Genomic DNA, 10365 nt, shown 5'->3' with positions numbered 1-10365 from the left:
ACCATGGCTACGACTCCGCTCGTTGCTCAGCAACAGGGAGACAGCATTGTGTGCCTTGTTTCCAGTCATGATAGGCAGAGCGGACCATTCAGCTCAGTTTCATTCATGGCTGCAGGCAATGGGATTGATTCAAATACGTTCGTTTTTCTTTTTTGATCATATTGCCAAGTTTGATTTGATCAGATTGTGGTGTCAGTGGCCTTTGATTGCCACAGAAAAAGTATATGTCAAACGTTGGACTAGGACTAGAATTAGGACACGTAATAGTGTCAGAAATTTAAACTGGAAATGTTATTTCTCCTGGACGATTGCAAATGTTGCTAGAGGGGAACATTACTGCTTGAAATGTTATGAGGGCTATTAGATCAAGTGTGGATGAGGTAGTGGCACATGGGCAGTTTGTATACGACAGCTCTCTTCCAGTCGCACAGGGGAAACATCCAGTCCCTGCCCATCAACTGGATTATCAATTTATTGACCGTACTCTATCATTTGCATAAACCTTTAAGCAGCCTTAACTCCCTTTATGGCAACATTCTATAATTAAGTTCCAAATCCCATCCTCACTTGAGGGAATAAGGATGAGAAGTTTTGGTCTGTCTTTTTGCTTGTTCCATGCTATGGGCCATGTTGTCCTCCAGTTATGAGGCCTTCGCCTAGCACACACCTGGTGAGTTGTCACCAGGAGGCACAACCTGAGAGCTGTGATCTTCCCCATGATATGGTGGCCATGATTTATCTGTAGTGTAAATAATAGTATATTCTAGTGTCAACAACTATGTAATCGTCTGACACAACACTTACGTGATTTTATTTGTGAATCATTTCGTTGTCCTGTAGGCAACTAATCGGATCTTCCCAAAATTGTGTCAAGCAGAGGTCAAAGGAAATGGGAGGTAATGTCGTCCGTTGACCTTTCAGCTGAGGCTGCCATCAGGGCATTCCGCAGCACCATACGTGACACGCATGAACCATGCCTGCCGCCTTGCAAATGCGTGTCATAAATCAAGTCACTGACTCTGCTGTCAAATGTTAGATAAATGTGACGTAGCAAGACACAAACACGTACTGTGTGATGGATCTTCTCAGCAGAGCGGAAAGAAAGGACCTTCACCTGTTTCAGGAACCTTTACCTTCAAAGTCACGGCAGAAACCGAATGTTCACACTGAACAAAGAGATGGAGAAAGGTCCCAATACAACACAACAACATGAACAGGTATAACACACACACACACACGGTACAGTATGCATGTTGGCTCACAGTGTGAGTTTTTCTCCCTTTGTTTGATGGTGATGCAGGGTCATGAAACTGGATTGATCTCTTGATTGATTGCTTTGCCGGACAGCTGGTGCTGACTTAATTGACTGATTGCTTGCAACCATTGTACCAAACCAACACTCGAATTCCCAAACCTCATTTATATTTTAGCAGAAATAACGTATTTGTTTAACCTATCAGCATAATATGCACCCTTAAAGAGACAAGGCAGCATGTATATATGACTGACAACTATCATATAGCATGTTAGCACTGACAGTCTGACAACTCACTCATGTGTTACTCAAACTGAACCTGACCTCCCATTAGCATTAGCATGTCTGCTAATGATGATGACTGGATGATGATGGCCGTGTCTGGTTTGCGGCGTACGGCAAACGGTCGTGTTCCTGCCAGCAGCGCCCCCCAAGGGTCCCCAGGAGGGGCCATATGGCAGGGCTGGTGTCTCCAGCTTGTCTCCTGTCATCCACGGGACAGACAGCCAGGGGGAGGGAGGGATGCTGCCTCTGCAGCCCAGACGAGGGATGTTTGGCTGGGGAGAAAAGCTGGAGGTGGGTGGTTTACTGGTGTTTGTTAGCGTTTAGCATACAAACTGCTGTACATGGCTGATTTGGTGACTTAATTTTTCTAGAATACTACTTCAAACCACTGGCAGATAAATACCATTACGATGAAGTTTCTCAAATTGATTTGTTTCTTATTTTACCTACTACTAATTATCAACTTCTTCTCATGTTAAATACTTAATGACAAGAACAGGGAATCGATTCACTTTTAATGAGGATGAAATAATTAGATTCCATCAACTCAAAGCTCACTCGTGATATAAAAACAGGCTAAGACTTCAGGCACCTTCCCTCGGACAACAAAACACTGCCTTGATCATGTGTCTGATCCCTCACCTATTTGATGTAGGGTGATGAGCCTGTTTTCAACAGTCTAATCTGGGACGTACAGTTCCAGTCAAAGGTTTTAGCTCCCATCGTCCAGTAGTGGAGCGAATCTCGTATGAAGGATCTGCTAGCTTCCTGAAGCTCCTAGGAAGGACCTGCCAGCTTCCTGAAGCTCCTAGGAAGGACCTGCCAGCCTCCTGAAGCTCCTAGGAAGGACCTGCCAGCTTCCTGAAGCTCCTAGGAAGGACCTGCCAGCTTCCTGAAGCTCGTATGAAGGACCTGCCAGCTTCCTGAAGCTCCTAGGAAGGACCTGCCAGCTTCCTGAAGCTCCTAGGAAGGACCTGCCAGCTTCCTGAAGCTCGTATGAAGGACCTGCCAGCTTCCTGAAGCTCCTAGGAAGGACCTGCCAGCTTCCTGAAGCTCCTAGGAAGGACCTGCCAGCTTCCTGAAGCTCGTATGAAGGACCTGCCAGCTTCCTGAGGAACGCCAGGAGAAGTCAGACGCAAGACAACTGTTGGTCTTCTGATGAGCCGCCTCTGTGCTTTTTTTGTGTATGTTTCTGTGTGTGTGTGTGTTTCTATTTGTGTGTGTGTGTCACTTGTTGTGTTGCGTGTGTGGCGAGTCGTAAACAGGTCGGTTGGCCCCGTGTCTCCCTGAGAGAGCAGCGGGAGGAGGAAGTGATGTCAGCTCCGGGACTCAGAGAGATCTCCCGGGGCGCCCTTCCCAGAACTGAGGCAGGCAGCAGAGACACAGCAGAACGACACAGCCACGCATGTCCTGTATGGCTCGCATAGCCGGGCATATAAAGGTAGATGAAACACAACACGAGCAGCTCTCTGCATCTTTTTCACAGTCCAATTTCACCTAAAGATCCTCCCTCCCGTCCCCACCCATTCATATCCACCAAGAAGGTATGAGGTTATTTCCTACCAAGGTGGAAAAATAACCATAAAATAAGCATGAAGATCATCACCATCGCTGCCATGTGTGGTGGCTTCTCTCGTGTCGTCACCCCTCCCTCGCTTCTCTCCTCTCCTACCTCCAGCTTCCTTTCTCTCCATTTCAGCTCTCTTCTGTCATCGGCTCTAAATCGCCCTGCTCGGTAACATATCAACCTGGAGCTGTCAGAGGAGATGTCAAAGAGGGCTGCTTTTAGCGTCACTGTCACGCAGGTTCAAGGCTGACGCTCGTTCACACAGACAGGCGGAGGAGGGGGTGAGACAGGTGGAGGACGGGGTGAGACAGGCGGAAGAGGGGGTGAGACAGGTGGAGGAGGGGGTGAGACAGGCGGAGGAGGGGGTGAGACAGGCAGAGGAGGGGGTGAGACAGGCGGAGGAGGGGGTGAGACAGGTGGAGGAGGGGGTGAGACAGGTGGAGGACAGGGTGAGACAGGCGGAGGAGGGGGTGAGACAGGTGGGGGAGGGAGTGAGACAGGCGGAGGAGGGGGTGAGAAAGGCGGAGGACAGGGTGAGACAGGCGGAGGAGGGGTGAGACAGGCGGAGGAGGGGGTGAGACGGGTGGGGGAGAATGATGGAGAGAGACCAGACAACAAGTCTAACCGTGGGCCAGTCTAGAAACATCCGAGAGCTTCTTTAGGAGGTGTCTCTTGAAGGTAGATAAAGAAAGTTGCTACAAAAGTATTTTCAGACTTTAGGGGCAACCTGTTGGGGTAAATTCTGGCAAACCAGGCTTCCACAGACTGGGGTCTACAAGGGGAAGAGGAAACATTGACCGTCACTGAGCTGAAATGACAGGCCTGCGCAATCAAGCTCATGGCTTCAAGCATCTCCAGTACTGCAAGCGTATGAATCATTCACTTTGCCCAATCATTCTCCATAGACCAAGGTCACTTCTCCTAGGCTAGCTGACGAGTGAAGCTATAGCTGTTCTTAAGAGCTCAGTCCGGTGAAAACACCCGGTTGTGACACACACTAAACGGACAGGCTCCTTGCAGTGAGTCATGATGTCAGACTAGCACTGCCATAGGGACCTTGACAACCTGGGATGATTCACCAGATACTAGCTGTACCCATGTTACACATGCTGCACACACACACACAGCACAAGACACACCACACTGACACAGTAATGAAAAGGTTTTCAGGGCTACTCACAGGATATCCAAGTGTCAAACCACACAAGCTCCTGTTAAGCCATGAGCCAAGTTCGATGCATTCTTTCTATGAGATGCAATGTAAAAATACAACCGAAGACAAAGGTTTACAACAATATAACTGCTCAGGGAATACAGACACACACACATGAACCAGATGGAAATCACCTGTGTGTAAACACACACACCAAACCCCTCATAGTGAGCCTCCATGCATGCAGAGGGTTTTCCAAGGTGAGGGGGAGAATCAATAATTGAAAACTTTCAAAACTTTTTTTCCCAAACTTGTTTTCGAAAATATTTTGGAAACCTTGCAAAACTTTGTTTTCCCCCAACTTTTTTTTCTACACAAGACACAAAAAAGTTTATATTTCATTTCAAAACTTTTTTTGGAATATATTTTTTCAACCTTCTGAAACTTGTTTTTCATGTCCTCATCAATGATGCTAATTTATTTTGAAACTTTTTTTTGTAATAACCTTTCAAAACGTATTTTTCACACAGTGAAAAGAGAGGGGAGACCAGAACAGAAAAAACTAAAACAGACTAGAGTACAGTAGAGTACAGCAGAGTACAGCAGAGTACAGTAGAGTAAAGCAGAGTACAGTAGAGTACAGTAGAGTAAAGCAGAGTAAAGCAGAGTACAGTAGAGTACAGTACAGTACAGTAAAGTAGAGTACAGTACAGTACAGTACAGTAAAGTAGAGTACAGTAGAGTACAGTAGAGTACAGTAGAGTACAGTAGAGTAAAGCAGAGTACAGTTGAGTAAAGCAGAGTACAGTAGAGTACAGTACAGCAAAGCAGAGTACAGTAGAGTACAGTAGAGTACAGTAGAGCAGAGTACAGTAGAGTACAGTACAGTACAGTACAGTGGAGTAGAGTACAGTAGAGTACAGTAGAGTACAGTAGAGTACAGTAGAGTAAAGCAGAGTACAGTAGAGTACAGTAGAGTACAGTAGAGTAAAGCAGAGTACAGTAGAGTAAAGCAGAGTACAGCAGAGTACAGTAGAGTACAGTAGAGTACAGTAGAGTACATTAGAGTAAAGCAGAGTACAGTAGAGTACAGTAGAGTACAGTAGAGTAGAGTAAAGCAGAGTACAGTAGAGTACAGTAGAGTACAGTAGAGTACAGTAGAGCGCCCCGTAGTAGGACACTTCCCACCTCTGGAGAGACCCTGGGTGTGTGGATGGGTGAGTGACTGTGTGTGTGTGTTTGTGTGTGTGAGAGAGAGAGAAGTACCTGGAATGTCTGAGTTTATTTGAGAGAAAAACAGATATGAGTGAGGGAAGGAAAGGGGAAGGGAGAGAGAGAGAGGGGGGGGGGTGCAAGAGAGGGAAAATGAAAAGCTACGATAGTGAAATTAAAAAGATAATGACTTTGAAAGTGGAATTAAGGAGTCTGGTGTCAGCCATGTGACCAGTGAGCTGCTTGCAGACTCAAGTTCTTATGTGGGCTATGCTTGCCCTCAAAGTACTAGTATTTTAGTCTTCAATGTAACATAACACTGGAAACGACAGAAAATTCACTTACTCATTGCTGCACCAGACTAATCCACCATGGTGAATACAATCTGCACTATTGACTTCACACACACATACACACTCCGGGACAGGCTTCTGTCGTCCTTATTGTTCCAGGGACAAGCACGTTTCAAAAACGGTGGAAACCGGCGCATAGGGGTGATCTATGTCTAACCTATGTTCCCGTCCAGACAAAAATCAGAGACATGTTTCCTCCCGCATACCACTCTCCTTGGAAGGACAACAGCTGTGTGTGGTGGCTCACATGAATAAATAAGCGCTATGAATAATGGCTGCCTTGTTTTTCTATGGACGCGACCCACAAGTGACTGCATCCAGGGAAGGTTAATAGCTTTTAAAAGGAGGACAGATGTTACTTGTGGACTGCGTGGTTCGAGGCGGTTGCCACAGCCAGGCCTCAGAGCAGCTCTGGTATCAAATCAAAACTTGGAGGGGGGTCGTACGCTGGCCTCCTCGAGGCGTTCCTTCCCTTTTTCTCTCTTGCTCGCCCTCTCTTATCCATTTCTCCTTTCTCTTTGTCAAGGCAGCTCCCCACTACTCCAACTCTCTCTGTCGATCTTTCTTTCTTCCTCTCCTTCTCCTGTCTCTCAGACTCCAGAAATCAATGGGGGCAGTATTGCATACTGGGGTAGTGTGGGGGAGAGGGGGGGGTCTCTGAAGGTCAAGCTTTGAAACTTGACACCTGACTGGCAGTCAGTGATTAGACCCCAGGGAGAGGTTGAGCTCCTGCTCCACGACAGACCAAGGTGGGAGAAGAACGAGAGAGGGAAGGGGGTGAGGGGAGGGAGAGGAGGAGAGAGGGGAAGAGAGAAGGAAAAGGGGGGAGAGACTGACAGAAGAAAGACACCAGAGTGACGTGCAGTGCAAAAAAACGACAACGCAAACGCAGGGAGGAGAAGAACAAGGGAGGAAGGAGCAGAGGAACAGAAGAGAGAGAGACGGGGGAGGGAGGGCGAACAAAGGAACAGACGACAGCCACGGAGACGGAGGACGAGAAAGACAGATAAAGATGCACCTTTCTCCTCTCGCTGATGTCACCTCTCCCTTTCAACGAGAGCGAGGCTGCTCCCTGTCTGGAGCGGAGGAGCGGAGGGGAGCAAAAACAAATCTCATTCATCCAGCGTTCCCTCATAACAACCAACATCTGCCTGGGAGATAGATTGAGCTTTCAACCCGGGGGAGGAGGGGGGAGAGGGTAGAGGGAGATGAGAAATTAAAGGAGGGGGGGAAGAGAGGGGTTGAGAGAGAGAGAGAGTGCAGCTGCTCTCCTCCCAAGCTCTCTCTCCATCTGCTTTCTTCCTCCAACTGAACCTCCTCCATGTCAATCAGTGCTAGAGAGTGAGAGATGGAGGGAGAGACACGGGGGAGAGAGACGCGGGGGAGAGAGACGCGGGGGAGAGGAGAGAGATGAGTGAGTGGATGGTAGATGAGGGGGTTTGCAAAAACAAATTATACACAGAAGTCAATTTAAGATGGAAACACAGTGATCCGATTTGAGAAATTGAATCGCTTCAGTCTCTATTCATTTCAAATGTCAGAGAGTTTTGTATGTCAACTTCTCTGAATGTATTTAGTTACTGCAGAACAAGTCTCTTTCTCAGAGAATGTCAGCCAAGATACCTGTCCTCTGCCTTGGGTCTCACAATACCTCAATGTTGAAGCCAAACTTCCACAGAATATGCAGGGCTGCGTTCCCCGATAACGATGGATCGTAGCAACGATTGAGCAAAAAACAAAACCATCGATATTTCTTACGTGCGTTTCCCAAACATGCTCATAAGGGGTAGGTTAATCTATACACTTTCAAGAGTTACGAATTTTCAAGAGACACTTTTGCTACGATGTCTTCTGAGAACGGCCCATAAAACTAAGATTCGTCCTACAATGGATTCTACGATAAATTTAGACTTACGACACTTTCGGGAAACGCAGCCCGGAAACTTCATAATACACCATATCAAGCAGTAATCCACTGTGCCTGTTCCGCAGCTAAAGCTAGAACAGATGTAACTCTAAACTTTTTTTCTTCCTGAGATTAGATAAAAAGTGTGAAATTACAGAAATGTTTTACCCGGCAAGATGACAACTGTAAATGCTTCAAAGTTGTATTTCTCATCAAACTCAGGGCAACATCTTTCATCAGAGTTCAGGGGACATCATAAATCACCATCAGACCAGTACGTCCACCCAACCTGTAACACACTCTCACCTTGTTAAGGAACAGCTTGAGGGCATCTTGTGGTCCAATATCAGATCCAAAATGTGTTACCAGCTGGTACATACCTCAGAGAAGCAGGTAGGCAGGCAGGCAAGGCCGATCGTTAATCTTCTGGCTGTGTCAGAGGATTGACGACAGCGGCTCAGATCGATCAATCCCTATGTAATCTTCCTTGGCATTCCCTCCTGTGGAGCAGCAGTCACTACAACGCCTCTGGAGTCACTCCCCAGCATCCTACCTCCATTCCCTCACCCGTACCTCCACCATCCTACCTCCACCATCCTACCTCCACCCCCTCACCCTACCTCCACCATCCTACCTCCACTCCCTCACCCTACCTCCACCATCCTACCTCCACTCCCTCACCCTTCCTCCACCATCCTACCTCCACCCCCTCACCCTACCTCCACCATCCTATCTCCACCCCCTCACCCTACCTCCACCCCCTCACCCTACCTCCACCCCCTCACCCTACCTCCACCATTCTACCTTCACCCCCTCACCCTACCTTCACCATCCTACCTCCACTCCCTCACCCTACCTCCACCATCCTACCTCCACTCCCTCACCCTACCTCCACCATCCTACCTCCACCCCCTCACCCTACCTCCACCCCCTCACCCTACCTCCACCATTCTACCTTCACCCCCTCACCCTACCTTCACCATCCTACCTCCACTCCCTCACCCTACCTCCACCATCCTACCTCCACTCCCTCACCCTACCTCCACCATCCTACCTCCACCCCCTCACCCTACCTCCACCATCCTACCTCCACTCCCTCACCCTACCTCCACCATCCTACCTCCACTCCCTCACCCTACCTCCACCATCCTACCTCCACTCCCTCACCCTACCTTCACCATCCTACCTCCACTCCCTCACCCTACCTCCACTCCCTCACCCAACCTCCACCATCCTACCTCCACTCCCTCACCCTACCTCCACCATCCTACCTCCATTCCCTCACCCTACCTCCACTCCCTCACCCTACCTCCACCATCCTACCTCCATTCCCTCACCCTACCTCCACTCCCTCCCCCTACCTCCACTCCCTCAACCTACCTCCACTCCCTCCCCCTACCTCCACCATCCTACCTCCACTCCCTCCACCATCCTACCTCCACCATCCTACCTCCACTCCCTCACCCTACCTCCACTCCCTCAGCCTTCCTTCACCATCCTACCTCCACTCCCTCAGCCTACCTCCACCATCCTACCTCCACTCCCTCACCCTCCCTCCACCATCTATCCCATTCCACCCCCACCCCACCCAACCATCCCACCTCCACCATTGCCCACCTCCACCATTGCCCACCCCCCCACCCCGCCCCTCCACCCCACCCCACCCCTGGGTGGCAACTTTAATTCTCTCCCCGCTAAATAATTCCCTTTCAACCTCTCCACCAGCAGACAGATCCAAAGCGCCACTGGCCCAGAATGCCGTGCGACTCGACGCATCGACGGGGGGTGGGGGGGGCTGTTCACCCCCTTCCAGACCATAACCCATCACCCCCGACCAGGGAGAAGGGGTTGCATCAGCACATCAATTAGAGTCAGCGTGGGGCCATTACACTATAGGATCTAATTGAGACATCCAGTGTGTGTGTGTGTGTGTGTGTGTACGTGGGGGGCAGGTAGCTGGTGATACTAATGAGGCCAGGGATCTGTGTTTTCATCCTGACCTTTGGCTTTGCCCCTCCAGGTATCTATCCTCTCTCTTTCAACCCGACCCTGTGAGAAGGAGAAGCGGGTGTGAGGTCAACATCATCTCTTGGGTTACATAGAAGACCAATACAGAGCCCTATAGATGTATACTGTGTCTTACTTACATGCATTATTTTTATGTCGCTTCGGATGAAAGTCTTAAATGTACTGAAACGTTGTGAACCCAAACTCGTTCTTTCTGGCATGAAAAGGGTTATTTTTCTGAAGTATACAGCAACTATGGAAACGTTCACACGTCTACCGCATCGTTGAGAAAGTATAAGAACGCATGGTTCCACTGGGGTGCTACGTACTAGGCTACATCACTTTAGTACCCAACAGAGAAGTTGAACGACGTAAATTCCTCCCGGGTGACACTTGACATAACATGGTCAATTAGCTAGCTTGGAGCTCGTTTTAACATGTAGCCGGCGGGTGATATGAAAAGACGTGACAGGCCAACCCAGTCCAACTGAAGTCATACAAGCCTCTCAAACGCTGATAGTCCCAAAGTAATCGGCCTGCAGATAGGAGGGAAAGTTGGGTAGGCTATTGAGTTTGTGTGTGTGTTAAGTCCTTGAGGAATGCACTTTACCTTCTCAACTCTGCGGT

Source organism: Hypomesus nipponensis, chromosome 23 (assembly GCF_054491055.1).
Source record: "Hypomesus nipponensis isolate SF chromosome 23, ASM5449105v1, whole genome shotgun sequence".
NCBI classification, from domain to species: Eukaryota; Metazoa; Chordata; class Actinopteri; order Osmeriformes; family Osmeridae; genus Hypomesus; species Hypomesus nipponensis.
The sequence above is the reverse complement of the archived record's forward strand: the minus strand, read 5'-3'. Positions refer to the sequence as shown.